The sequence below is a fragment of the Salvelinus fontinalis genome, chromosome 3, assembly GCF_029448725.1.
Source record: "Salvelinus fontinalis isolate EN_2023a chromosome 3, ASM2944872v1, whole genome shotgun sequence".
Taxonomy (NCBI): domain Eukaryota; kingdom Metazoa; phylum Chordata; class Actinopteri; order Salmoniformes; family Salmonidae; genus Salvelinus; species Salvelinus fontinalis.
Genome location: NC_074667.1, coordinates 38764689 through 38789324, shown reverse-complemented (window position 1 = coordinate 38789324; position 24636 = coordinate 38764689). Strand labels below are relative to the sequence as shown.

The following is a 24636-nucleotide window of genomic DNA, read 5'->3' as shown; positions in this document are numbered from 1 at the left end:
GTTAAAGTGACTATGCATAGATAATAAACAGAGAGTAGCAGCTGCGTAAAAGAGGGGTTTGGGTAGCCCTTTGATTAGTTGTTCAGGAGTCTTATGGCTTGGGGGTAGAAGCTGTTAAGAAGCCTTTTGGACCTGGACTTGGCACTCCGGTCCTGCTTACCATGCAGTAGCAGAGAGAACAGTCTATGATTAGGGTGGCTGGAGTCTCTGACAATTTTTAGTGCCTTCCTCTGACTCTGCCTGGTATAGAGGTCCTGGATGGCAGGAAGCTTGGCCCAGTGATGTACTGGGCCGTCGGAGGCCGAGAAGATGCCATACCAGGCAGTGATGCAACCAGTCAGGATACTGTCGATGGTGCAGCTGTATAACCTTTTGAGGATCTGAGGACCCATGACAAGTCTTTTCAGTCTCCTGAGGGGGAATAGGCTTTGTTGTGCCCTCTTCACAACTGTCTTAGTGTGTTTGGACCATGTTAGTTTCTTGGTGATGTGGACACCAAGGAACTTGAAGCTCTGAACCTGCTCCACTGCAGCCCCGTCGATGAGAATGGGGGCATGCTCAGTCCTCCTCTTCCTGTAGTCCACAATCATCTCCTTTGTCTTGATTACGTTGAGGGAGATGTTGTTGTCCTGGCTCCACATGGCCAGGTCTCTGACCTCCTCCCTATAGGCTGTCTCGTCGTTGTTGGTGATCAGACCTATCGCTGTTGTGTCATCGGCAAACTTTATGATGGTGTTGGGGGTCGTGCTTGGTCATGCAGTCATGAGTGAACAGGGTGTACAGGAGGGGACTGAGCACACACCCCGTCGTGTTGAGGATCAGCGTGGAGGATGTGTTGTTACCTACCATTACCACCTGGGGGCGGCCCGTCAGGAAGTCTAGGATACAGTTGCAGAGGGAGGTGTTTAGTCCCAGGGTCCTTTGCTTAGTGATGAGCGTTGAGGGCACTATGGTGTTGAATACTTAGCTGTAGTAAATGAATAGCATTCTCACATAGGTGTTCCTTTTGTCCAAGTGGGAACGGGCAGTGTTGAGTGCAAATGAGATTGCATTATCTGTGTATATGTTGGGGCGGTATGCAAATTGGAGTGAGTCTAGGGATTCTGGGATAATGGTGTTGTTGTGAGCCATGACCAGCCTTTCGAAGCACTTCATGGCTACAGATGTAGGGAATCAGGAGGATAGAATTACGGTCAGATTTGCCAAGTGGAGGGCGAGGGAGAGCTTTGTACGCGTCTCTATGTTTGGAGCAAAGGTGGTCTAGAGTTATTTTCCCTCTGTTGCAAATTTAACATGCTGGTAGAAATGAAGTAAAACGGATATAAGTTTCCCTGCATTAAGTTCATACTTAAATCCAAAAACCTCTGTTTACATTGGCGCCATGTTCAGAAATGCCTCCAAAATATCCGGAGAAATTGCAGAGAGCCACGTCAAATAACAGAAAAACTCATCATAAACTTTGATGAAAGATACATGTTTTACATAGAATTAAAGATACACTTGTTCTTAATGCAACCGCTGTGTCAGATTTCAAAAAGCTTTACGGCAAAACACAATATTCAATCATCTGAAAACAGCGCAGTCAACAAAACTCATGAAAAGCATTATAAATCTTCACTTACCTTTGCTGATCTTCATCAGAATGCACTCCCAGGACTCCCACAAGAAATGTTAGTTTTTTTCGGTATTGTCCATCATCTTTGTCCATAATAGCTATTTTTGTTGCGTGTTTGGTATACAAATCCAATGTCAGGAAAGCGCGTTCACTAAAACCTGACGAAATGTCCAAAAGTTCCGTAACAGTCCGTAGAAACATGTCAAACGATGTATTGAATCAATCTTTAGAATGTTTTTAACATACATCTTGAATAACGTTCCAACCGGAGAATTACATTGACTTCAGTTGAGCAATGGAACGGAGCTCCCTCTTATGTGAACGCGCATGGTGAAAAAATGTTCACCTCATGGCAGTGGTGACTCATTCCTGTCTCCTTCGGCCCCCCTTCAGAGTAGAGTCATCAGACAAGGTTCTATTGACTGTTGACATCAGACAAGGTTCTATTGACTGTTGACATCTAGTGGAAGCCGTAGGAAGTGAAAACTCATCCATATCTCGCTGTAATTTCAATGGGAGCTTGGTTGAAAATCTACCAGCCTCAGACAAAATCCAAACAGGAAGTGGAACTTCTCAGGTTTTTGCCTGCCATATGAGTTCTGTTATACTCACAGACATAATTCAAACAGTTTTAGAAACTTCAGAGTGTTTTCTATCCAATACTAATAATGCATATATTAGCAACTATGACTGAGGAGCAGGCCGTTTACTCTGGGCACATCTGTGCACCTTTCATCCAAGCTACTCAATACTGCCCCTGCAGCCATAAGAAGTTAAAGTCCCCAGCCACTAGGAGCGCCGTCTCTGGATGAGCGTTTTCCTGTTTGCTTATGGCCGTATACAGCTCATTGAGTGCGGTCTTAGTGCCAGTGTCAGTTTGTGGTGGTATATAGACAGCTACGAAAAATACAGATGAAAACTCTCTTGGTAAATAGTGTGTTCTACAGCTTATCATGAGATACTCTACCTCAGGCGAACAAAACCTTGAGACTTCCTTAGATTTTGTGCACCAGCTGTTGTTTACAAATATACATAGACTGCCGCCCCTTGTCTTACCAGAGGACGCTGTTCTATCCTGCCGAAAAAGCTTCAAACCTGCCAGCTGTATTCATGTCGTCGTTCAGCCACGACTCGGTGAAACATAAGATATTACAGTGTTTAATGTTCCATTGGCAGGATATACTTGATCGTAGTTTCATCTATTTTATTATTGATTGATTGTAAGTTGGCTAATAGGACCTATGGTAAAGGTAGATTACCCTCTCGGCGTCGTATCCTTACAAGGCACCCGGACCTTCGTCCCCGATACCTCCGTCTCTTTCTCCTGCTAATGACGGGGATGAGGGCCTTGTCGGGCGTCTGAAGTAAATCTTTCCCGTCTGACTCGTTGAAGAAAAAACAAGTTTTCATCCAGTACGGGGTGAGTAATTGCTGTCCTGATATCTAGAAGCTCTTTTCGGTCATAAGTTACAGTGGCAGCAACATTATGTACAAAATAAGTTACAAATAACTTGAAAAAACATACACAATAGCACAATTGGTTACGGGATCGTAAAATTGCAGTCATCTCCTTTGGCGCCAATCTTCCACTGCTTTTCTTTTCATGAGTCATAGGATGTAGTGACACACTCTTGCTCTGAAACAAATGTTTTCTTGAAAATGTACATTTCCTCAGCCTGCACCTCGCCAATTAGGATGTGTGCGTACCTCATACTAGAAAATTCATTTTCACGATACCTGCAGTTTGCCTTATGTCCCTTTGTAGATAACTGCAGTCCTATGCTCACAAAACGTCCTCTTTTCTACTCTGGCTTTGTCTAAAATCCTCCATCTCTCTGCTGAATGTGTTGTTTAATTCATCACGCTAAGCAGAGGATTTATTTTGAGCAGATGAAGAATGGATGAAGGGGCAGGAATTGAAGGTAGGTGGGGGTCATATGCTGAGCCTCCATGTCCTCAGGCCTGGCCCCAGAAAAGCTATTGACATTTACTGATGACATTTACACACATGGATTCATTCAGAGGCATCCCTCTGCATGCGCAATGCCCTGGATGTGATATGATTGGAGGGTGTGTGTGTGTGTGTGTGTGTGTGTGTGTGTGTGTGTGTGTGTGTGTGTGTGTGTGTGTGTGTGTGTGTGTGTGTGTGTGTTATGGGTCTAGCTGGGGAGCGAGGGGAGTGCTGGGGTTCAGGCTTTACCATATACATTTTGGGTGTGCAGATTTCTATACAACTGTTAAAAGCCAAATCCAACACTTTCAACCTCATTTTCATTATCCCAACCACAATACCAGAGTCAACATTTCTACGTTTTGTAGAAAAATATATAAAGTTAAAAGATTTTAAAAACAGTGATTTTCAAACTATGAGATTCGCGGTGATGTGGGGAGCAAGAAAATACCTTCCTGTGGGCTCGAAACTCGTAGGTTTTGAAAACCACTTACTTTCAATCCTACCATGTGATGTCACAGAGAAATATGTAGACACTGGTTTGGTGCTGGAGATGATGATTATAATTAGTGGACAAGGATTTCTTTCCCCTGGGTACACTGACCATGTTTGTGCTGACAGTTGCTAGGGTGATGCCAACAGTGCCAGTATGGCATGGTAGTGACACTTTGATGTGTTGAGCCCTCCATCTGTTGTAGAGGTGTGTTGGTGGGCAAAGAGGAGGAAGGCAGGAGAGCAACACGCAACTTAGTCTCTGCCCACTGCACTGATACACCCCTGTCAGCACATCAAAAATTGTCCCGAAATAGCCACATACACACTAGTCACATGTAGATAATTACTGAAAAGCTTGAGTGGGTTAGGCTGTTGACAGGACATTATGCATTACTTTCAGCACCATGCTAGACCACGATAAAACCTTAACTCAGAACTACATTATGAGGTCTGTTGAAGGCTAATAGCCTTTCACCTTGGTGTTCCATGACTAAGGGAGCTACTACACCAAGTGGAAGCAGATCAGCAAAAAGGATGTAGCCATCAAACCAAGTGATAATCTCACACCACATTACGCCTTCTGTTACATAACCATGGGCAGGGTATGTGTCCACCAGCTTGCCTATAGCTGATGTCAGGGTGGTGGAAGCAGTATCCTCTCCTACTCAGGGCGGTGGAAGCGCCATGCTCCACTCTCCTTCGCCTGCGTGAGGCCCATAACGCTGCTCGTCAGAGTCCATCAGCTGCTGAGCAGTTGACCTGGGCATTGTACCAGGTCAGTAAACCCTCTGCCCCAGTCCGTCTGTCCACGGACTCACTACCATTAACATCCTTTAGCTGAGGAGTCAATGTGTGAGTGATGCGCTGGGCTGTGTGTTAGTGGGATTAGCGCTGTCAGTAGCTTATGCATAGGGGCCATGGCTAGGCTAGTGATTCATGGAGGGAAAATTAGAGGGCTGGTGTGAAGCTGGAGTGTGGGACAAGAGTAGTGCCTGGGCATGATTCATTGAGCAGGGTGGGGAGGAGACGGGAGGGCCTCGTCATATCTCTAAAAGGCAGGTAAAATCCATTTAGAGTTTTAGCACAAGAGCCAGTGAGAGCCTTCCTGGCATTAGAAAGACTGACAATGCAACAGAAGGGTTAAGTGGGTGAGCTGGCACAGTGGGTTTCATGCATTCTCTGCCATACTCCAGTACATGTGTTTTCTCCCACTGGCCATATGCCCAGCCCGCCTGCCTGTCTGTCTCCCAGGGCCCTTGCCTCACTCCAGACTGTAGGCTCTATCGGCTCCCAGAGACCAGGCTACATGTTGGCTGTCAGGAAAACAGGTTAAGTGCAGAGCTGCTCCCATTGCTCCCTGGAGCTCTCCTACGCCACGGTCCAACAGCCCCCCTCTCCAGTTTAGCTCTCCTAATCTCTCACCCACTAACTCCATTTTTTTTTTTTTTTGATCAAAATTACATTTTATTGGTCACATACACATGGTTAGCAGATGTTAATGCGAGTGTAGCGAAATGCTTGTGCTTCTAGTTCCAGCAGTGCAGTAATATCTAACAACTCCCAACAACTACATACACAAATCTAACAAGTAATCTAACAATTCCCCACCAACTACCTAATACACACAAATCTAAAGGGGTGAATGAAAATATGTACATATAAATATATGGATGACCGATGGCCAAGCGGCATAGGCAAGGTACAGTAGATGATATAATGATATACAGTATATACATGTGATATGAGTAAAGTAAGATATGTAAACATTATTAAAGTGGCATTATTTAAAGTGGTATTGTTTAAAGTGACTAGGGATCCATTTATTAAAGTGTCCAGTGTAGGCAGCAGCCTCTGAGTTAGTGGTGACTATTTAACAGTCTGATGGCCTTGAGATAAGCTTGTTTTTCAATCTCTCAGTCCCAGTTTTGATGCACCTAAGAACGCGAAGCGAGGCGACATCTCTGTCGGCGCCATCATAGTCATCTAACTCTGGCAGGAAGAAAGCTGTCTCACAGACACACTCACATAAAACAACATGTCAGACAACACAGTCAAACTCCTTACATTTCAGTACATTTCAGATTTGTTATTATTCAGTGATTTTACAAAGACGGATGGATTATTTACTGTTGGCATGTGTTAGTGTTTATATCACTGTTTCTGTTTGTGACTGTTTCACTGTGTGCCTTTGCAGCAGTAAAAACAGCTGCAGCGTACATACGTGGGCAAATGTATCTACAGTATAAGACTGCAAGGACTGTGTAGGCAGAGCTCCCATGTGGTGAAAGGAGAGAAATTAGGGGATAAAGGAGAAATGGGCACATTTTATTAACCGGATTGCAGCGGGCTCTGCCTGATCTTTGTTAACCTCTAACGCCTACCAAACCCGGATCCGGGAGCCCCCCCATCACAAAAGCTGACTAGCATAGCCTAGCCTAAAGCCACAGGGATATCATATAATAAAATGTTCATGAAATCACAAGTCCAAGACACCAAATGAAAGATACACATCTTGTGAATAAAGCCATAATTTCTGATTTTTAAAATGTTTTACAGGGAAGACAAAATATGTAAATCTATTAGCTAACCGCGTTAGCAAAAGACACCACTTCCATACTCCACCATTTTCTTACTGCATCAGTAGCTATCACAAATTCGACCAAATAAAGATATAAATAGCCACTAACCAAGAAACAACCTCATCAGATGACAGTCTGATAACATATTTATTGTATAGCATAGGTTTTGTTAGAAAAATGTGCATATTTCAGGTATAAATCATAGTTTACCATTGCAGCCCCCACATCACAACTCTCACTAAAATTACTATAATAACTACAGAGACCATCGTGTATTAGCTAATTACTCATCATAAAACATTTCTTAAAAATACACTGCGTGCAGCAGATGAAAGACACAGATCTTGTGAATCAAGACAATATTTCAGATTTTCTAAGTGTTTTACAGCTAAAACACAATATAGCGTTATATTAGCTTAGCACAATAGCGAACATTACAACAGCATTGATTCAAGGCAAAAATAGCTATAACGTATAAACCACCAAAATATATTAATTTTTTCACTAACCTTCTCAGAATTCTTCAGATGACAGTCCTGTAACATCATATTACACAATGCATATAGAGTTTGTTCGAAAATGTGCATATTTAGCGGCACAAATTGTGCTTATACAATGAGAAAAGTAGCCAAGAGCTCAAGCAATCTGTCCGGCGCCATCTTGGAAAGCCACCTACTCTTATCGAAAACTATTCATAAACTTGACAAAAAAAAATACAGGTTGGACAGCAATTGAAAGACAAATTAGTTCTTAATGCAATCGCTGAATTACATTTTTTAAATTATCGTTACTGCGCAATACAGGCTGCGATAACGCAATGCTATACTGCAAGAAATGGCGTCTCATGCATTTTACTTTTTTCAACAGAACAATTAATTAACAGCATAAAGACTGCTTACTATTAGCTGAGCTTCAATCAGAATCTTGGGCAAGGTGTCCTTTCTTCAAAACAATCGTCTTTTGGCTGAAAGATGTCCTCTTGTCCAGTCGAATTAGCCGCTAAACATTAGCCACCCACTGGAGAGGTGCCCAACTAGTGGAAGCGCGTCACAAAGAAATCCAGGAAAATCGCAATAAACTGCTATAAGTCGGTTTAAATTAACTACCTTATGATGTCTTTAACACCTATAACGAATAAAAACATGACCGGAGATATTGAACTACTAAAACGAAAGCGTTTGCAGGACGTCATTGTGATGTCTTCTTGGTCCGGGCGCACCGTTGAAAAGGACGGTACTTCCTGTTCCACGGTCTAATATAAGGTCCCAGATTGCGCAATCGACTCCATTCAAATTCTCACCGCTTACTGACATCTAGAGGAAGGCGTATGCAGTGCATGTACCCTCATAGCTTACATGGGGACTTATAAACTGACCTTAGAACAGGGACCTCGATTTCTGAAATCTCACTCCCTGACAGGAAATGTGCTGCAGAAAGAGTTCTGTTTCACTCAGAGAAATAATTCAAACGGTTTTAGAAACTAGAGAGTGTTTTCTATCCAATAGTAATAATAATATGCATATTGTACGAGCAAGAATTGAGTACGAGGCAGTTTTTAATTTGGGCACTATTTTTCCCAATGGTGAAACAGCGCCCCCATATTGACAAGAAGTTAATGCACCTTTTCAGGACAATCTGCAGGTCACAATCATCAGGATGTTATTTCCAGGGCTGACTCATACAAAATTCTCTCTCAATAGTCCCCCCGAGCCAAAACAGGTTGTTTTTAACAAACATAATCGATAATATTTCAACCGGACCATAACCTACTCAATAAGAGAGACAAATAAAATGGAGCGCTACCCTCTCGCGCGCAGGAACTAATCTGAGGACACCTAATTACTTTTGAAAAATCTCGCTAATTTTTCAAAATAAAACTGCAGAGAGCTAACATTTTAAATACACCATTCGTTGTATTAAACATTCTTGTAAATACATGTATCTTACATCATTTAAAAGATGAACGTCTTATTAATCCAGCCGCTGTCAGATTTCAAAAAGGTTTAGTGCAAAAGCAAACATGTGATTTTCTGAGGACGGCGCCCCACACACACAAGTATTACTAGCATTTTCCAACCAAGCATTAGCGTCACGAAAGTCAGAAATAACAATAAAATAAATCGCTTACCATTGAATATCTTCCTCTATTGGCAATGCCAAGTGTCCTAACTACACAGTGAATGTTCGTTTTGTTTTTAAAAAAATACATTTTTAAAGCCTAACACGAAACATTTGTAAACCAGTTGCGTTGTGATTTCTGTCTCATTCAACTTTGGACGAAGCGTTCGTGGTAATTACACACACTAAACAAACGTTTATCCAGTCATGGTTGGTTTCATTGCAATCCTCTGGTTGTTACTAACACAACCATACATGATGGTTCTTTTCCCGGGACGTATTGACCGAAACAAACAGATTTGAAGACACCAATCAATGACCTCATTGCGCACCAATGGTAGGACCGGTCTATCGTTGATTGACTGTATTTTGGCCCAATGACCACTGATCATCTTTAAATCTAGCTTGGAAGATAGCCAATGAGCTGAGGTAAACGGCAATATGTAATGGTTATACGTTCGAAGACCAGCCTTTGTCATAAACTCTGGCGTAAAAGAGGTTCATTCGCCATTGCAAATCCTACTTGACGGAGCCACGAGTGTTACGCATAGCAGTACATATTCAATAGCATTTTCAACAAGTTTATATATTTAAATTATGGCGAATAAATCAGGAAAGCTAAAACAAAGTCTAGGTATACAGATTTAACCCAAATTATAGAGGAAATTGAGATAGAGACAGCCCCCCATCTCACAGCTAGCCTTCAGGGAGCTGCTCATCCAGGAGCTTGCTAGCTACAGCAAGTCCACTGCAGCACCTTCTGCTCCAACCAGTGGTGTTCACCTGCCCAGATTCATCTCTGCAGGCATGAATGTGCCTCAGGGCAAAAAGGGCACAGTAGGGAGACGTCGTTGTGCCCTTTGTCACAGGAAATACCCCATCACCTGCACCACCTGTTCAGTAAGCCTCTGCTTTACATCAGAAAGAGACTGCTATGGATCATGGCACCAGCAGCACAATATTGTGTAAAGGACTGAGGGTCTTCACAATATTGTAAATAGAAAATGTGTAAATAGTTACTCTTGTTATTTGTTTGTTTATTATTATTCTTTTTTTCTTTTTTTTTCTTCATATATATATATTTATTTATTTTTTGGGGGTGTGTTAGAATAGCATTTATGTATTTTGTATATAGTTCTTCCCTTCAAAATGTATCACTGTACCAATTCGGCTACTTGGGTACATTTGTGTGGGACACCTGGATGACTTAATGCTCAATGTCATGTAGCTCGCTCATTTTTGAAGTTATCTGTCTAAAACTTTGCTCAGCGATTGTTGCCATCTTATGTTCTTCATTCAAATCATCCACAGCATCCTATCTGTATGTTTGGCTGTTCTTGGTCATTTGAAAGATGATGCAGCAACAATAAAAAACAGAAAACGTATGTTTAATTCCTTGTATTTTCTTCTACCAGATCTATTGTGTTATATTCTCCTACATTCAATTCACATTTCCACAACATTCAGCGTGTTTCCTTTCAAATGATACCAAGAATATGCATATCCTTGCTTCTGGGCCTGAGCTACAGGCAGTTAGATTAGGGTATGTCTTTAGGCGGAAATTGAGAAGAGGGGGGGGTACCCCAAAGAAGTTAACTGACTTGCCTAGTTAAATAAAGGTTAAATAAAATAAATGTACAAATCTATGCTAGAAATCCAATCTGTGCCCCAGCAAAAGGCAAGCAAGGCCTCTAAACTTGCCACAAACTTGCAAGCCCAATAAAATATTTTTACCAAACTGTCCTCTACTCAAGAATCAGTAACTAAGTCAAGTTACATAGTGTCACATAAAATTGCAAAGCATAGCAACCTTTCGCCGAAGGGGTAATTGTGAAAGACTGTAAAGTGGAGAGTGCTAGCATACTTTGTCCAGTCAGTAAACTCTGAGGAATTTATATTTCTCCACTGTATCATTCATCAGGAAGACCTGTGTAAAAGCGTGTAGAAGCTCGGACATGTCATGTCAAAGCCGTAGAGGCTTGTGTTTGGAGTGTGGCCAGCAGTGCTATGATGGCTTGATAGTCTGTGCGGAGTTTGAATAGTCTGCCATACAAGTGCCAGCGCTCGCACGCCCACATGCAAGCCAGGGCCTCCCGCTCTCCCACAGAGTACTTTTGTTCAGTCGGAGACAAGGCCCGTGAGGCAGCTGAGCTGAGACTGAACGGCATGCATTTGTACCTGAACAGCCCCCTGTGTGTTATGAACTCCGTGGGATCTGGACTCTCATGTGGCAGGGGAACCTGGAGGTATTCCTGCCTCAGTTCTAGTTTGCTGAATAACGTGGACCCATAAAAATGGGTTGTGAGCTCCTCAGCGGTTGGTAGCGGGTACTTGTCGGGGATAATCGATTTATTCACGACCCTGAGGTCCATGCAGATCCGAAGATTGCCATTTTTCTTGTGCGTAATGACCATGTTTGAGACCCATGGCGAGGGGTCAATGGGCTCGATGATGTCATCCTCCAGGAAGTTGTCAAGCTCCTTGTCAACGGGCTCCCGAAGGGTCAGCGGAACCCTCCGCAATGGCTGGATTACCTCTTTGTTGACTGTAGGCCGATGGTCAACCTCTGAGGTGACCTAGCCCCTCAAACAGTTGTAAGTACTCCGTAAGCACTGGTGTAGGCAAGTGTTGCACATGTGCACCAGTTGAATCTGACAGCTTGAACCCTAGGGCAGGAAATAAGTCCAGTCAGAGGATGTTAGCGCCATCTGTTGCAACATAGAACTGGGTGGCCGGTGTGATTTTGTTGTTCTAAAAGACAGGCAGTGAGACAGTCCCAATGATTGAGATCGGTGTGTGGTTGTAGCTGTAGAGGGATACTGTTGGTCTCTGCTGTGGCACATGTGAGAAGAATGAGTCGTAAGTGGCTTTGTTCAAAAGTGACACTTTTGCTCCAGTGTCAATCACCAGTAAGGTTTTAACACCCACAATGTAGCAATCACTTTGTACACGATGACTCAGTTGCGTTCAAGCAGAGTTAATGGATACTGGTGAACTTCGACCCGCATCTGCTCGATGCTGTCCTGCAGCTGCTGAATGACAACAACGGGCAAAATGATTGTATTTGTTGCAGTTCTTGCAGTGTTGCCCCTTTGCTGGGCATGTAGATGCTCTTGTAGCGTGCCCACTAGAGACACAATTAGATCAACATCACCCCCCAGTGGTTTCCTGCACATTTTGCACTGGTGCCTCAGCTAGTGTGTGAAGCCCCGCCCCCTGAGATGCGCTTTGCAGTTTATGTAGGTCAGCGAGAGCAACTTCTATTTGTTTTCCAATAGTAAGTGCTTTCTCCAGTGTCAGATCATCAGTCTCTAACAAGGTGTTCCTAATATTTGGTATACTCAGTGTAAAACACATGTTCATACAGTATGTGTTCTAATCTTGTGGGTTCTAGTGGTTGCTATTGGCCTTGACCTTTAAGGAAATGGGTACATGTTCCCAAGATGTTACTGTAACTGCCTGAGCTTAGTAAACAAAACTTTGAGATCAATCAGTGGGCTGCTGGTTTTATTGCTTTGTTTTCCTATATACAACAGTAGGATCTTAATTTGATCACCCTGTTGTTGCAGGAAATTTCCTGCACATTAGGAAATTAATACGCTACAAGTTTGCAAGGTTTAAAAAGGCTTCTAAAATGTGTAATTTCCACTTACAAAAAATACATCAACCCCTACAGAAATGTCCATTAATGATAATCCAGACAAAAATGAAAATTTCCTGTTGCTGCAGGATTATTTTCCTACTGTGAGAAACTAGTCAAATGAAGATCCTACATCTATCTGTGCAATATATCAGTGGATGAAAACAGAATGAGAAACATTGGAAATTACAGAATGGGAAATTACAAGAATGTATGCAATATTGATGCTCTGTGTTGAATGTGATCTTATGCAATATTATCCTGGATGCCAGACTGTTACTACATCATTGGCTTGCCAAGACAACAACAAGTTGGCACCCAAGCTAATGCACTATACTACTGTATCCCATGGCCACAACGTCTCAGTGTAGGTTATCTAATAGCATATAGGGAGGGTCCAGAATCTTTCCTGATCAGGTCACATTCCTGGCCCTAGTATTTAGTTTTGTGGATAGTTGCATTGATAGATGATATGTGAACGCCTAAATGGTGGCACCTTCCCAGTTTTGCTCCAGGGCTCTGAGATTTGATTCTCTTGGCTCCAGTCCTCTCATGGTTTATTCACGCGCTGCGCCTCTCCATCTTCTTTGATGTTATTATTTGTTGAATTTAACATAGAAAATGTGTTCTGCTTGTCCACAGTATGCATATTTAATGCCCTGCTCTGATGAGTGGGCAGAAGTTGGAACCAAGAGGATTTCAGGTGTATCCACCTAATAAACCACAACAACCAAATCAGCCACCACTCACTGTGGAGTGGACCACCAGCTTGCTATCCAGTGCTGTGAGGTTGTGTTTTGAATGCGTTCATCTGTAGTGGCTATCCTTTTACTCATGCAATGCTGTTTGCTGATTCCATAATGATCAGCCAAATGGATTTCAAGTATTTGTTGGCAAGTGTTCCTGGTTGTCAATACATTGGTACTGTGTTCACCTTCCTATTAGTACACATGTCTATCTGTCAGTCAGTTGTGGCAGCTAAGGGCCTGTTTGACTGACAGCTCTCACTGCTTCCTGTCAATCACCCAGCAGGGCGGTAGAGAGGGATTCCAGTGTTTTGTATTTACAGATACTAGTTGTGTAATGGTTCACCAAACCCACGGTTCGTTACGTATTGCGGTTTTGGGGTCAAGGTTCGGTTTTGGTACAGAGGGAAAATGAAATGCCATTTACAATGTTCAGCATTCACAATGTTCCTTGCAGTGTGTGTTGTGACGGGATTGTTATGTTGGGCCTCCCATGTGGGAATTGACCAGTTGTGAAGTCATAAATACCAGTTGGATGCATTCATGTGATTTGAACTCGTTGAGAAACGCTGATTGGCTATTGGCCAACAAGCTCTGTCAACCATAAACCAAAAGGACAGCTAACATGCTTGTAAACAAATTATAGAGTTCAAAAACCACACTTTTTATAAAGAATGTTTTGTTGCATTTAATTGCCGAAAATGCTATTATGGAGAACATTTTCTTAGGAAGTGTCGTCAGAGGTCACCATGTGGGAGAAGTAGGTGCTCAGGATGATAGATGAGTTTGCCACTAGTAATTGCTAATTTGAGGGCTGTTCAAGTGGATAACCCTAACTAAAAACAAAGTAATTTCTGACTGCTAGGCATACAAATGAGATTATTTATTGATAGCTTTGAAACGAGGTCTAGTTTAGGCCGCAACCGGACTAGATTAGGAACGGAATGGAATCGCTTGACTATCGTGGGGGAGATTTTCCCAGCAGCCACCCAAATGATTTCTTACTTAAGTTTGAGTGTTGAGCAGAGGCAGGCTGTGTATGTTTTGGTTTTCCAAAGCAGTGTCCATTGATAACATTCAATAATTAAATGTAATTATTGTACGATGCGATCATTTGAGACTCACCACCTGGATTCGGTCTTATGTTGCAAAAGTTGAAATTGTGTTTTTTTACATTATTTAAAAGTAGAGACTCAGAGCTACGAAATGGTATGGCATACACTGCATTTGAGAAACAATGGGAAAGTAATTCTGCTTTGAAAGTTGATCAACTTGTAAACTCACTTTTGAGAAAATCGCCTTTTTCGCCTTTGAATGTTCTGCTATCTAGTGAAGAGCTCTTCTTTGTCTACACCCATTCAGCATTGTTCACACCCTCACCCTAAGCTTAAGGCCCACCCATCTCGTTTCGCTTTCGAAGTGCACACTTGGCGCTCTAGCCGATGATTTGTTTACCTTTGGATAACATGAAAACAGCCTAACCAGCTCTGCTGGCAACAATTTCATTATGTTTTTTGCAGACATTTACTGACACCGGCCATATTCAACGGGTGTTGTACACATGTCATGTAATGTTAGCTAAAGAGCCAGCCAACCAACGTTAGCTAGTTAAACACCAAACAGTGCCAACATTGTCACAGTGCTGGGAGCTAACCAACCATGTTCAATGTTAGCTAGCTAACATTAGGCTCTAACTAGAACAGCATACGGCTCTGGGAAACGAATAGTAACATCAGCTAGGGAGCCAGCCAGCTAATGCTAGCTAGCTAGAAAATGTGACATTAGCTAGCTAACACTAGACTATCTTAACTGTATACATCATCGTGCATGGACGCAACTCCCTGTCAGGAATGCCATACCACGTTTGCTCTTAGTTTGAAGATGAAATCCGGAGACAGGTGTTTCCTCTATCTCTTTAGCTATCTTACTCTAATTCCACTGATTTCAAAACTTCATCTTCCAGGAAGTGGAGAGCCACACTTATGCAGCTCCACTACACAATACATTTTTTTTAAAGCCGCGTTCGACAGGATTACCAACACAGACTGACGAGCTTCTATGGCAGACCAATCCGAACTCCTCTAGGCATGTCCAGCCCACACGTTACCTCAGCCAATCATGGCTAGTTGGAAGGTTGCCCCTTTTTCTGTGGCTTAACCAACAAGGCTCGTAATTTAACAATTGTATTCGTATTTACAGATGGCATACAAGTTTGTTATTGACCTTTTGGCGCACGGATCCTTTTAACGGGATCATTTTCGTAAACAACCGCTGAATTGCAGATCGCCAAATAAATAAAAAATACTACAAATATTTATTTTCATGAAATCACAAGTGAAATATACCAAAACACAGCTTAGCTTGTTGTTAATCCACCTATCGTGTCAGATTTAGAAAATATGCTTTACAGCGAAAGCAATCCAACGGTTTGTGAGTTTATCGATCACTAGACAAAACATTACGAACAGCTAGCAGTAATGTAGATTAGTGATCTTCGGATGTTTGCACTCACGAGACTCCTAGTTACACAATAAATGTTCCTTTTGTTGAATAAATATTATTTTTATATCCAAAAACCACCATTTCGTTGGTGCGTTATGTTCAGAAATCAACAGGATCCAGCAGTCATGAAGGGAAGACGAAAATTCCAAATAGTATGGTTTGTAGAAACATGTAAAACGTTTTTATAATCAATCCTCAGGTTGTTTTTGACATAACTAATCAATCATATTTCAACCTGACGGTAAACTATCAATACTAGAGAGAAAGAAAATGTCGAGCAACAACTTTCACGTGCATGAACTAATCAAAGGACACCTGGCCATCCACTGATGCGTTTTGATAAATCTCGCCCATTTTTCAGAATAAAAGCTTGAAACTATGTCTAAAGCCTGTTCACAACCTGTGGAAGCCATTGGAAAAGGAATCTGGTTGATATCCCTTTAAACGGAGGATAGGCAGGCAATGGAACAGGGATTTTTCAAAATAAGAGCCACGTCCGGGTTGGATTTCCTCAGGTTTTCGCCTACAAAATCAGTTCTGTTATACTCACAGACAATATTTTGACAGTTTTGGAAACTTTAGAGTGTTTTCTATCCTAATCTGTCAATTATATGCATATTCTAGCATCTGGGCCTGAGAAATAGGCCGTTTACATTGGGAACGTTATTTTTCTAAACGTAAAAATTCTGCCTCCTAGCGTCAAGAAGTTAAGGCACATGAAAGTTCACATGTTCAAGAAGACATTTCTGCCAAAAATAATTTGATCAACGTTGAAACGGCTCTCCTGTTAAGTCGTGACTTCCGACATACGCCTAGTTTCCTGAATCGGGTCACATTTATCAGTTCTAAACATGTATTTTCCTTCTCTATGCTGCCTGCAACATCATCTATTTTTCATCTAAAAAGAATGACTGATTTGAAAGTATGAGGGGATATCGGTGAACAAATGCCGTGGTCAAGGCTACTGTACGACGGTGCCAGTGCAATGAGTGGAGCTTACTCAGACCAAGTTCATAATGCTTCTTAGTTAGTTTAGAAAACTATCTCTCCGCAGAAGCGACTGTTACAGGGATGGTAAAAACAGCTTGATTGCCATAGCACGAACAGGGAAACTGGGCAGACAGAAGGTAGTGGTGTTTCAAATACAGCAGTTCTGCGACATTGTTAATTAAGCCTCTCATTCTCCTTAATTGCTGGCCTCAACATGTTACGGAAAGATATTAACTGTATAGGAAGCTCTGGTGACAGGTAATCTTGATACTGGATGGCCAATAAATTGACAGATGCAAACAGATTGTCTTCTTTAGAGGACAACAGTTCTTGAGGGCTTCAACAAATTTCGTTCATACTGGTGAATTGGCGTTTGAGTTTTGTTGTTGCAATATCAACAATCCCTTATCTCTGGTATATCTTGGCACCAGTGGCAACCCGTCATTCAGGGCAGGTGGGGCAGAGTTTTTAAAAAGTTTTTGTTGTTAGCTGTTTTGCATGTTTTTGCTTTCTTCAGTAAGGCTTCTCCAAAATCCAGGTGTGTTAGGCTAGCTCAGTGCTTTCTATGGTGGTAGGGCAGCCAGTAAAAATACAGAGCACAGGGGTTGGTAATGCTCTCTTGTTGCTCCGTGATTTGCTCAGTGTTCTGTCACTCATGGGGACACTACATCACTGCAAACTCTACAGAAAGAGCTTGAAAATTCAAGCCCCTTGGGTGCTGCCATGGATTTACATTTGAGGTTCCCATCGAAGAAGGCTCAAGGTCATTGGCCACGGATAAAATGTAAAATCACATGATATCTACCGTAGCTTTAATCATGTAAACATCATGCTTTCAAAATCTTAGCTAGCAAGGTAGACAAGCAGTCATCATCATGAATCAAGTCGACAATCTACTGACAAATCCTTTTTTCAATCCATGTCATATGTGACTCGTTTCAGGAAACTAAGCGTATGTCGCGCTTCACTACTTCACAGGAGAGCCATTTGAACGTAAAGTTTTTTTTTGATTAATCAAAATGTGTTTTTGGGCAGAAATGCCCTCTGGAACCTGTGAACTTTCATGTGCCTTAATAACACATTTGTATGTTATCTATAAATACAAATAAAATTGTTAAATTATGAGCCTAGTTGGTTTAGCCACGGAAAAAGTCAGGAACCTTCCCGCTAGCCATGATTGACTGAGATAATAGTCTGCCACGTTACACGCTTCTGTCTATAACATGAGCTAGTCAGTGTGTGTAGGTAATACTTTCTAACCTGTTTTCTTTTTTAAAGATATCACGTAGTAGAACTGCAAAAGTGTTGCTGTCCTCTTTCTGGAGGACTGAGTTTTGAAATCAGTGGAATGCACGGTGGTATTAGTGTATGATAGCTAAGAAGATGGAGAACATTCTGCCGTTTGATTGCAAATATGCAGAGGGAGTCAAAAACGCATGTCTCCAGATTATGCAAGTAACCATTTCAATAGAATATTCATGATGTCACTGCAACAACTGTCGATAGACGTAGGGTGCGTTTGTAAATTCGCTCTGGCTATCTACTCTGATTTCAGAGCACTCTCATCTGGGTGTGCCAGAGTGCAGAATAGCTGACGAATTTACGAACGCTCAACACCCATTGAATATGGCCGGAGTCAATGAACGTCAGCAAAAAAGCCTAATTAAATTGTTGCCAGCAGCAATTAGTCACCAACGCTCTGGATAACAAAAACAGCCTAACCATCTCTGCTAGGGCCAGTAAAATTGTCAGAGTGCGCTGTTCTCTCATTTGTGTCTGGAAGTAGCTAGCTTGGGTGCTTGACTGCTGTTGTTAGATCACAACTCTCGGACACACTACCCTCTAGCGCATTTTGGTCGGTTGCCGAGCAGTTGCCATACCAGGTTGTTGACCTGGCACCACACTGCCAGGTCTCTGACCTCCTCCCTATAGGCTGACGACACCGTTGTGTTGTAAATGCTGGTGTTGGAGTCGTGTTTGGCCACGCCGTTGTGGGTGAACAGGGAGTACAGGAGGGGACTAAGCAGCATGGCAGATGTGTTTTTGCCTACCCTTACCACCTGGGGATGGCCCATCAAGAAGTCCAGGATCCAGTTGCAGAGGGAGGTGTTTAGTCCCAGGGTCCCTAGCTTAGTGATGAGCTTTGTGTGCACTATGGTGATGAACGCTGAGCTGTAGTCAATGAACAGCATTCTTACATGTGTTCCTTTTGTCCAGGTGGGAAAGTGCAGTGTGGAGTGTGATTGTGACATCTGTGGATCTGTTGGAGCGGTATGCAAATTGGAGCGGGTCTAGGGTTTCTGGGATGATGGTGTTGATGTGAGACATGACCAGCCTTTCAAAGCACTTCATGGCTACCGACGTGAGTGCTACGGAGCGGTAGTCATTTAGGTAGGTTACCTTCGCATTCTTGGGTACAGGGACTATGGTGGTCTGCTTGAAACATGTAGGTATTACAGACTGGGTCAGGGAGAGGTTGAAAATGTCAGTGAAAACACTTGCCAGTTTCTCCGCGCATGTTCTGAGTACACGTCCTGGTAGTCCGTCAGGCCCCGCGGCGTTGTGAATGTTGACTTGTTTAAAGGTCTTGCTCACATCGGCTACGGAGAGTCTGATCAAACAAACGTCCAGAACAGCTGGTGCTCTCATGCATGCTTCAGTGTTGCTTGCCTCGAAGCAAGCGTAAAAGGTATTTAGCTTGTCTGGTAGGCTTGCGTCACTGGGCAGCTCGCAGCTGGGTTTCCATTTGTATTCTGTAATAGTTTGCAAGCCCTGGCACTTTCGACGAGCGTCAGAGCCTGTGTAGTAGGATTCAATCTTAGTCCTGTATTGACACTTTGCCTGTTTGATGGTTCATCTGAGGGCATAGCGGGATTTCTTATAAGCATCCAGATTGGTGTCCCACTCCTTGAAAGCGGCAGCTCTAGCCTTTAGCTTGGTGCGGATGTTGCCTGTAATCCATGGCTTCTGGTTGGGATATGTAGAAAGGCAAAAAAATGTACTGTGGGGTTGATGTCGTCGATGCACTTATTGATGAAGCCGGTGGCTGAGGTGGTATACTCCTCTGGTATGCTCTTCAATGCCATTGAATGAATTCCAGTCTGCTATTAAAACAGTCCTGTAGCGTAGTATCCGCGTCATCTGACCACTTCCATATTGAGCGAGCCACTGGTACTTCCTGCTTTAGATTTTGCTTGTAAGCAGGAATCAGGAGGATATAATTATGGTCAGATTTGCCAAATAGTCAGATTTGCCAAATAGTGGCAAAAGTGAGAGAGAGCTTTGTAGCTTTGTGTATGGAGTAAAGGTGGTCTAGAGTTTTCTTTTCTCCTCTGGTTGCATGTGATGTGCTGGTAAAAATGAGGTAAAACGGATTGAAGTTTTCCTGCATTAAAGTCCCCGGCCACTAGGAGCATCACTTCTGGATGAGCATTTTCTTGTTTACTTATGGCCTTATACAGCTCGTTGAGTGCGGTCTTAGTTCCAGCGTTGGTTTGTGATGCTAAATAGATGGCTATGAAAAATATAGATAGCGTGGTCTACAGCTTTTCATGATGTACTCTACCTCAGGCAAGCAATACCTCGAGACTACCTTAATATTAGACATCACGCACCAGCTGTTATAGACAATAGACACACACCCCCACCCCTCGTATTACCAGACATAGCTGTTCTGTCTTGCCGATGCACGGAAAACCCAGCCAAGTGTATATTATCCTTGTCGTTGTTCAGCCACGACTCGGTGAAACATAAGATATTACAGTTTTTAATAATGTCCCGTTGGTAGGATAGTCTCAAACGGAGCTCATCCAGTTTATTCTCCAGTGATTGCACGTTGGCCAATAGAACGGATGGTAGAGGCAGGTTATCCACTCACCTATCTGCGACCCCTGTATCTCCTTCTTTTCTTCATGCCAGTGACTGCCTCAAATGTAGCGGATATTCCGTTTTTCATTTTATTAAGTTTATCAGGGCTCATAAAAAAGCGATGTAGTACTTTGTATTGAAACTCCCTTGTTCGGTTACATGTAGTGGCTTTATATAGTGTTTTCCATATATTCCCCCAACTCTCCTCTGATATATGCACCTGTAATTCAACCTGCCATGAGCTCCTAAGATTATCTAAAACATAATATTTGCATGTTAAGGATATTGTGATTAAACATTTGAAACGTTTCCAATGTTTTCCCCTTGATAAAGTAATTCAATCATCTCGTCAATAGATTTTTTTTTTTAATTATTTGCCTTACTTGAAGGTACCTACACAAATTTGTTTGGGATATAATGAATTCCTCCTGGATTTCTTGAAATTATAAAAAGAATTTGCCTTTGAATAGTTCAGAGACTCTACAAAGGCCTCTCTCTTCCCATTCCCTAAATCCTTGGGACATAGTAGCAGGAAGAAAGGCTGAGTTGTGGAATATAGGCGAGTGTCAAGAAATGTAATTACTCAGTTTATATTGCCGTTGAACCTCCATGTCTTCAATGTAAGAGTAATAATTGGGTTTTGTTTAATCCTGTCACATTGGTGCAGCAGGCTTCCGTGTTAATCGAGCGGATGTTAAGAAGCGCCGCTTGGCGGACGCATGACTCGACCTTCGCCTCTCCCGTGCCTGTTTGGGAGTTGCAACAATGAGACAAGATCGTAATCATGAAGTTGTGAAGAAACAGGGGGTACAAAATAGTAATACAAAAAATATGTTCCGCTATAAAGAGAGGATTCATAATATTGACTCAATTTCAAGCCATGACAAATCCTTCAGTTGTTGAATCCATGATGCTATGTGATATGATTTAAGGTTAGGGAGGCCAAGTCCACCCAATTATTTGAACAGCTGTAGTTTTTAAAATTATAATTTATTTCATTCTGTAACGGTCCTGACCTGTTTTATGTTGTTTTTGTATGTGTTTATGGTCAGGGCGTGTGTTTTGGGTGGGCAGTCTATGTTTTCTGTTTCTATGTTGGTTTTGGGTTGCCTGGTATGGCTCTTAATTAGAGGCAGGTGGTTTGCGTTTTCCTCTAATTAAGAGTCATATTTAGGTAGGGTGTTCTCACTGTTTGTTTGTGGGTGATTGTCTTCCGTATCTGTGTTATGTTTTGCACCATAAGGGACTGTTCGGTTGTTTGTTCGTTTTGATGTAGTCTGTTCCTGTCCGTGAGTTTTACGTTTAGTTAGTTAAGTTCATGTTCAGGTTTCGTCTACGTCGTTTTCTTGTTTTGTAATTTTGTAAAAGTATTTGTTTTCGTGTGCCGTCATTGCAAATAAAGAGATGGCTTATTTCCCTAATGCTGCATTTTGGTCTACTGATCCTTCTCTCCTCTCCTCATCCGAGGATGAGGAGAACGACAGCCCTTACAGAATCACCCACCACGCTAGGACCAAGCGGCAAGGGAAAACTCAACGGAGTAAGGGACAGGAAAAGAAGGAGCAATGGACATGGGACGATATATTGGACGGAAAGGGTTGCTACACATGGGAGGAGATCATGGCTGGTAGGGATCGCCTCCCATGGGAACAGCTGGAGGCACTGAGGAGAGCAGAGGCTACCGGAGAGAGGAACCGGAGTTATGAGGGAACGCGTCTGGCACGGAAGCCCAAAAAGCCCGTAAGTAACACCCAAACATTTCTTGGGGGGGGGGGGGGGGGGGCAAAGAGGTAGTGGGCCAAGGGCAGGTAGGAGACCTGCGCCCACTTCCCAGGCTTACCGTGGAGAGCGGGAGTACGGGCAGGCGCCGTGTTACGCAGTAGAGCGCACGGTGTCTCCTGTACGAGTGCATAGCCCAGTGCGGGTTATTCCACCTCCCCGCACTGGTAGGGCTAGATTGGGTATTGAGCCAGGTGTCATGAGGCCGGCTCAACGCGTCTGGTCTCCAGTGCGTCTCCTCGGGCCGGCATACATGGCACCTGCCTTACGCATGGTTTCCCCGGTTCGCCTACATAAGCCGGTGCGGGTTATTCCACCTCCCCGCACTGGTCGGGCAACCGGGAGTATTCAACCAGGTAAGGTTGGGCAGGCTCAATGCTCAAGAGTGCCAGTACGCCTCCACGGTCCGGTATTTCCGGCGCCACCTCCCCGCCCCAGCCTAGTACCTACAGTGCCTACACTACGCACTAGGCTACCAGTGCGTCTCCTGAGCCCAGTTCCTCCTCCACGCACTCTCTCTGTAGTGCGTGTATCCAGTTCGGTGCCTCCAGTTCCGGCACCACGCACTAAGCCTCCTGTGCGTCTCCAGAGCCCTGTACACACTGTATCTTCTTCCCCTACTAATCCTGATGTGCTTGTCCTCAGCCCGGTGTCACCAGTGCCGGTACCTCGCATCAGTTATAGAGTGGGCTTTGAGAGTATAGTGTGCCCTGTCCCTGCTCCCCGCACTAGTAGGAAGGTGCTTATCCTTAGCCCGGTGCCTCCAGTTCCGGCACCACGCACCAGGTCTACAGTGCGCCGTATCCGGCCAGAGCCATCCGTCTCCCCAGCGCCATCTGAGCCATCCGTCTCCCCAGCGCCATCTGAGCCATCCGTCTCCCCAGCGCCATCTGAGCCATCCGTCTCCCCAGCGCCATCTGAGCCATCCGTCTCCCCAGCGCCATCTGAGCCATCCGTCTCCCCAGCGCCGTCTGAGCCATCCGTCTGCAATGAGCCTGCAAAGCCGCCCGTCTGCCATGAGCCTGCTAAGCCGCCCGTCTGCCATGAGCCTACAGAGCCGTCTGCCAGACAGGAGCCGCTAGAGCCGCCCGCCAGACAGGAGCCGCTAGAGCCGCCCGCCAGACAGGATCCGCCAGAGCCGCCCGCCAGACAGGATCTGCCAGAGCCGCCCGCCAGACAGGATCTGCCAGAGCCGCCCGCCAGACAGGATCTGCCAGAGCCGCCCGCCAGACAGGATCTGCCAGAGCCGCCCGCCAGACAGGATCTGCCAGAGCCGCCAACCAGACAGGATCTGCCAGAGCCGCCAACCAGACAGGATCTGCCAGAGCCGCCAACCAGACAGGATCTGCCAGAGCCGCCAACCAGACAGGATCTGCCAGAGCCGCCAACCAGACAGGATCTGCCAGAGCCGCCAACCAGACAGGATCTGCCAGAGCCGCCAACCAGACAGGATCTGCCAGAGCCGCCAACCAGACAGGATCTGCCAGAGCCGCCAGAGAGCCATGAGCGTCGAGAGCCGTCAGCCTGCCATGAGCGTCGAGAGCCGTCAGCCTGCCATGAGCGTCGAGAGCCGTCAGCCTGCCATGAGCGTCGAGAGCCGTCAGCCTGCCATGAGCGTCGAGAGCCGTCAGCCTGCCATGAGCGTCGAGAGCCGTCAGCCTGCCATCAGCGTCGAGAGCCGTCAGCCAGCCATGAGCGTCGAGAGCCGTCAGCCAGCCATGAGCGTCGAGAGCCGTCAGCCAGCCATGAGCGTCGAGAGCCGTCAGCCAGCCATGAGCGTCGAGAGCCGTCAGCCAGCCATGAGCGTCGAGAGCCGTCAGCCAGCCATGAGCGTCGAGAGCCGTTCAGTCAGGATCTGCCTGAGTATATCAGCCGGGACCTGCCCCTTGTCCCGGTGCTGCCCCTTGTCCCGGTGCTGCCCCTTATCCCGGTGCTGCCCCTTGTACCGGTGCTGCCCCTTGTCCCGGTGCTGCCCCTTATCCCGGTGCTGCCCCTTATCCCGGTGCTGCCCCTTGTCCCGGTGCTGCCCCTTGTCCCGGTGCTGCCCCTTGTCCCGGTGCTGCCCCTTGTCCCGGTGCTGCCCCTTGTCCCGGTGCTGCCCCTTGTCCCGGTGCTGCCCCTTGTCCCGGTGCTGCCCCTTGTCCCGGTGCTGCCCCTTGTCCCGGTGCTGCCCCTTGTCCCGGTGCTGGCCGTTCATTTAGGGGATGTTAGTTTTAGGGTGGTCATTTGGAGGGGAAGACAGAAGTGGGGAGTGACTATGGTGGTGTGGGGACAGCGTCCAGAGCCTGAGCCACCACCGTGGTCAACTGCCCACCCAGACCCTCCCCTGGACTTTGTGCTGGTGCGCCCGGCGT

The 24636-nt window shown here is 44.6% G+C and overlaps 1 protein-coding gene across 2 annotated transcripts in view; it reads left to right on the top strand.

Annotated features, from left to right (window-relative positions):
- The window catches only part of LOC129847373 (testis-expressed protein 264 homolog), a 142123-nt gene that overhangs the window by 30464 nt on the left and 87023 nt on the right, over positions 1-24636 (top strand). The window lies entirely within an intron of this gene.